Genomic DNA, 6,000 nt, shown 5'->3' with positions numbered 1-6,000 from the left:
TCCTCGGAATGAGGGACAGCGGAGACTCCGGGGTCTTCATGATCTGTGGTTTATTTGCACATAGTCTATGATGGAAAGGCTCACAGCCCTGTTCACTCATGTCAAGTTTATGGTCTACCAAGACTCCTAGATCCTTTTCACATGTACTGCTCTCAAGCCAGGTGTCACCCATCCTGTATTTGTGCCTTTCATATTTTATTTTATTTTGGCCCAAGTGTAGTGCTTTACATTCCTCCCTGTTAAAATTCATATTGTTTGCTTTGGCCCGGTTCTCTAATCTGTTAATTTGTTCCAGACCAAAAGGGGGAAGGCTATACATACTATTTATACTTGAGAGGCAAGTATGGGGTTTGGAACCCTGTGATGGCCACCTAATCTAATGTATCTAGTTATATCCTGAAGTGAGATTTGGTGTCATGAACTGGCAGGACTTTGGGGAGGAGGAGGAGGATCCCAGAGAGGAGTGCAGCTGGGACTGGGACACATGGAGGCAAGCTGGAGATGGGGAAGGAGAGCTTGCTGTAAGTACTACTCACAGGGTGACAGAAGATGACAAGGGGCCAGTGCACAGGAATCCAAGCAGAGGGCCCACCACCCCCATGAACACAGTGGGTCCTGAGGCATAGGGAACAGCAGGCGGGGCACTCCAGGAAGCAGAGGCAGGCCAGCGCCTGCAGCCCAGTTCTGTAGCTGGCCAGGTGGGGAAGGAGGCATGTAATTCTTCAGCTGGGGCAAGTGGAGTGGTGAAGGTCACAGGCCTCATCAAGCCCAGATGCCGCAATCAGCAGAGACAATGTTAGAAGGCAGCAGAGCTGAGGAGCTGGGTCTGCTCAACTGCCCACATGGAGGAACCTTGCCTTGGTTACTCCTCGACCTTCACGGGTTTCTACTTTGGGCTTGACGCTGGACTGCGTCCTGACTTTAGACTTGGATTGACCCTGAACTTCGTTTCCTGACTTTCGGCCCTCAACTTTGGATCTCAGACTGTAGACTTTGCGGATGCTGATCAACCCTCAGATTTTGGACGTGGTCTTGGCCCGCTGTCCTGCTGCCAGGTAGGCCAGGGGATCGGGATATTTGGGCAGGAAGCTTCACAGCTTACATTCATACAGTATAATCCTATACATGTTTACTCAAGTCCTGCTGGGTTCAAAGGGGCATAAATCACCATAAATGTGTTTAGATTGCAGCCTAAGATACTGTTGCAAACCACTCCAATCTCCGAGAGATGCAAGATTTCAGGGGTCCCAGGCCCTTCCCCAGGGTTTGGTTTCCTCGGAATGAGGGGCAGCGGAGACTCCGGGGTCTTCATGATCTGTGGTTTATTTGCACATAGTCTATGATGGAAAGGCTCACAGCCCTAACACCCCAAGGAGGTCTTGCTTCTCCCATAGCTACAACCTTAGATTCCAGCAGAAACCAAACATGTCTTTCCCTCACAGGCTTCAGCCTGGCACCTGCTTCTAGCACACACCTCTCAAACCTGGCGTTTGGTCCTTCTAACTACCAGTCAGTTGAGGGAGGGGAGTCCGCCCATTTCTTCCCTGCCACAGAGACATTTCCTTTGTTGCCTTAACAACCCATACTTAGGCCATTACCAAGACACTGGCCTGACTAGTCCAGCAATGGAATTGGAAGGGACTCTGGCAAACAGCCTAATCTCCAATCCCCAAACTAACAGCAATATAATGCTAGGTGTAAGCTGGGTCCCCATATTAAATAAATTATTTTCCATATTTTCTTACAAGACAGTAATGAATAGTGGAGGGTTTTTTCATAGAAGAATAACTAGCATGTTTGTTTGTTTGTGTTTGTTTTTTAAATATATTTTTACTAAGTTTTACATAAATTTTCCAAACACCACTTAACATTTGTTCATATCTTATACAGTATTTTGGACTTCCATCAACCACGTCTAGAGATTTCCAGTCTTCATAACTTAATCTTGTATTTCCATAGTTTCACTATTACTTTAAATAATGTATAACAAATTATCCTTTTCCTAAATTTTATCTGTAATATTTCATATAGTCCTCCGTACAAAACTTCTTGCAATCCTACTAGCGCAATCTGTTGTTTACAGTTGTTCTTCAAATAGTTCTCAAATTTGTTCCAATCTTCCAAGAACCTCTGGTGCCGCCGGTTTCGAATTCTCCTTGTTATCTTGTCCAATTCTGCGTAGTCCATTAACTTCATCTACCATTCTTCTTTCGTCGGTAGTTCTTCTTGTTTCCATTTCTGTGCCAATAGTACTCTTGCTGCCGTCATCACATATAAAAACAGGTTTTTATCTTGTCTACTAATATCCTCACCTACAATGCCAAGTAAAAAAGCTTCTGGGTTTTTTTTATATAAATGTATATTTCAACATCTTTTTCATCTCATTATATATCATTTCCCAGAAGCTTTTCGCTTTCTTACATTCCCACCACATGTGATAAAACGTTCCTTCTTTTTCCTTACATCTCCAACATTTATTACTTGTTTTATACATTTTAGCTAATTTCACTGGTGTAATATACCACCTGTACATCATTTTCATTATATTTTCTTTCAAAGCATTACATGCAGTAAATTTTATTCCTTCTTTCCAAAATTTCTCCCAATCCTTTAACTGTATCTTATACCCAAAGTCTTTGTCCCAATGTATCACGGCCGACTTAACCTCTTCATCTTTTAAGTGCCATTCCAACAGCATTTTAGACAATATTTTACAATTATTATTCAATGTTTCAATTTCCAATTTTGATTTATTGCGATAAAATCCATTTTCTTTTAAATTTTCTTTAAACATTTCATTGATTAGGTGATAGTGCAACCAATCATTTACTGTTTGTTTTGTTTTGTTTTGTTTTGTTTGAATGGTACTGGTACTCTAAGCATTGTAGTCATTTCTGTGTCTAGCTTAAACAAATGTAAAATTTGCACCATTAAAAATAACCTCTGGTGCTCAAACACCAAGTCAAGGATTGCTTCTAAATCACCTGTTTATTAAGCATTCATACTGATTTGTTAGCACAAAGTTTGTAAAGGGTGACATAGGTTTTTTATTGAGCATTTGTTTTGAGGAAGGTTAAATGACATCCCACACTTTCTCCTATCACAAAGTCTTTATCGCAAACAGTCTCTTTTTTTTGGGGGGGGGAGCCAGCCAGTTTGTTGTGCGAGATCACCAAATCCGCTTTAACTGTGTAACCTGAATCGGCCAGTATGTGATAGCAGCAGCCGTCTGGAAGTGTCCAAGGTGCAAATATATCATTGATGCAATTGTCCACATAAATGATTTGGGGGAACTGATGGTTTGTGGGTTAACTAGTGGGGTGTTGCCTCTTTCAGAACTAACTCTTACAAATGGCGTATTTTGCATATGGGGAAATTGCATACTTTTAATAGAGAGCCTACATAATGTAGTGCCCGAAGAGTTGGGCATGAACTGGGGAGAGTCGAGTTCAAATCTTCTGCAGCCATGAAGCTCAATGAGTGAGCTGTGAACAGTCACTCTCTTTCAGTCTAGTATACAGTATTTCAAGAGGACTGGTGCAAGGATACAATAGGATGCACATTATTTTCATCTCCTTAATAGAGGAACTGCAGAGTGTAAACATACGTTTAACTAGTTAATGTCAATAACCCACACTTGCCAAACTTGACCTTAACCAGCAGAATATATGATACCAGGTTACAGGGCTATTGATTCCTTGAGTGAAAATAGCTCAGCTGGGATCCCACGCAGAACAATAAAAGAATGTACTGCAGTTATGCAAGATGCATGCATACAGAAACATTTTCCAGCCATTGATCTCTTGGTGCAAGGCTCATTATAATTTTTAATACTGGGTAAGCGGCACACACACTTAATCATGATCAGGAAGTAGTTGAGAAGCTGTGGAATGTTATATCTGTAAACTGATTCATAGGCATACAGAATAAGTCAGAAGGAAAGGGGTGATAGAGAAACCAAATGTGTAGTAATTATAGAACTGCAGGATAGGCAGACATACTTCAGAGAAAAGTAACCACATATGTGCTTTATTCTGGACGTTCCTTAGCATCATATTTTCCTCTTGGAACTCCATCCCACATGATTTTTTTTAATGAGAGCTCCCCTCCCAACCACCAGAACCTTGTGGTCTGCAGAAACCCTTACGCAAAGGTTTTGCAATGGCTACCAGCAGCTGAATCCACTGCAAAGGACATTTCTATACACTGACATCAGCACTGGGATGAAATCCCTCTACATCGTAATCCAATAATAGATTTATTTATTTTTAATTCTTGTCCTTTGGAAGATGCTTCAAGGAATGTCCTCATATTTATATATGTAAAAGGGTACATAATACATGATAGTTTACTGCGGAATTTAACATGTAACTAAGAAGAGAGTTATAATGTTCACATACTTTCCGAGTTAGATCAGAGAGAACCAGGCATAAATATACTGAAGTCTGGGGATGATTTTAGGAGATCGGGCCTCTGATCCCACTTTACCTTGGTAATTGGGGTCATTCTGGAAAATGGTACACTGAGAAAGCCACCCTTTCAAACCTCAGTTCCTTGTCTGTAAAATGGGAATTTAGTGTAGAAACGGGGCATGCAGCCAAACATGGCTGTACATTCTCATGCCCTAATAGTACTGCTCATCTCCAGGGTTCTAACAAAATAGAAAATTCTTTCCAGTAGCACCTTAGAGACCAACTGAGTTTGTTCTTGGTATGAGCTTTCGTGTGCATGCACACTTCTTCAGATACACTGAAACAGAAGTCACCAGATCCTTAAATATAGTGAGGGATACCATAAGGCATTCCATCACCATTCTCTCATTTTTCTTTCTCAACTTACATTCTTTGAGAAATCCAACATTAAATTGCCTATAAGCTCCCTCAATATATTTGTAAGCACATTTGTCGCAATTATTTCTCTTCTATCTCGTAATAAGCATAGCCTTGAAGCCTCAAGATCTGCCCATCTCTAATTTAAGGATCGCACTGGCCTACTTTACAGAACAAGGCAATAGTAGCGGTCAAGCGCAGAGCTCCAAGGAACCCCAGTGGGAAAGCAGAGGGAAGGCAAAGGGCGAAGCTCCCCCTGTGGTGTGATCAGAAAGGTTGGACGTGAACCAGCAGAAGACAGAATCAGGGAGGCCTGCAACGTAACAGGAATAAAGGCATGAGTGTTAAAGGTAATGGGGATGCGGGTGGTGCTGTGGGTTAAACCACAGAGCCTAGGGCTTGCTGATCAGAAGTTCGGCGGTTCGAAACCCCACGATGGGGTGAGCTCCCATTGCTTGGTCCCAGCTCCTGCCCACCTAGCAGTTTGAAAGCACGTCAAAAGTGCAGGTAGATAAATAGGTAGGCCTACCGCTCTGGCGGGAAGGTAAACGGTGTTTCCGTGCGCTGCTCTGGTTCACCAGAAGCGGCTTTGTCATGCTGGCCACATGACCCGGAAGCTGTACACCGGCTCCCTCGGCCAGTAACGCGAGATGAGCGCCACAACCCCAGAGTCGGACACAACTGGACCTAATGGTCACGGGTCCCTTTACCTTTTACCTATTCAAGGTAATGGAAAAGTTGTAGGTGATGAGGAATGAGTAGAGGTATATAGATTTGGCAGCGTAAAGGTCATCAGGAGTTTGCAGATAAAAAGTAGAAGAGAAATTGCACAGTCATTGGAGAGGATGTTTGGGTCAAAGGGGTGTTTGTATTTTTAAAAAAAACACACATGCAAGAGAAACAGTGGCATGTTTGAATTAAAGGGAAGGCACCAAAGGATACCTGGGTTATCAACCCCTCACCATGCTACAGAGAAGAAATAATAAAGGGTAGAAGGAAGAGGTAGAAGAAGACAAAGCTAGAGAGGTCTGAGTGGATGGAATAAATTTTGCTACTGGAGGAGGCAAAATCTTGACTAGAGAGTGAAGAGGCAGAGGCCTTAGGAGGGCATCAAAGGCAGAGGAGAGGTGCTTGGGATTCCTGGTGTTGATCATGAGATGGGGTTATATTG

This window comes from Lacerta agilis, chromosome 6 (genome assembly GCF_009819535.1).
Source record: "Lacerta agilis isolate rLacAgi1 chromosome 6, rLacAgi1.pri, whole genome shotgun sequence".
Classification (NCBI taxonomy): domain Eukaryota; kingdom Metazoa; phylum Chordata; class Lepidosauria; order Squamata; family Lacertidae; genus Lacerta; species Lacerta agilis.
This window is presented reverse-complemented; position numbering follows the sequence as displayed.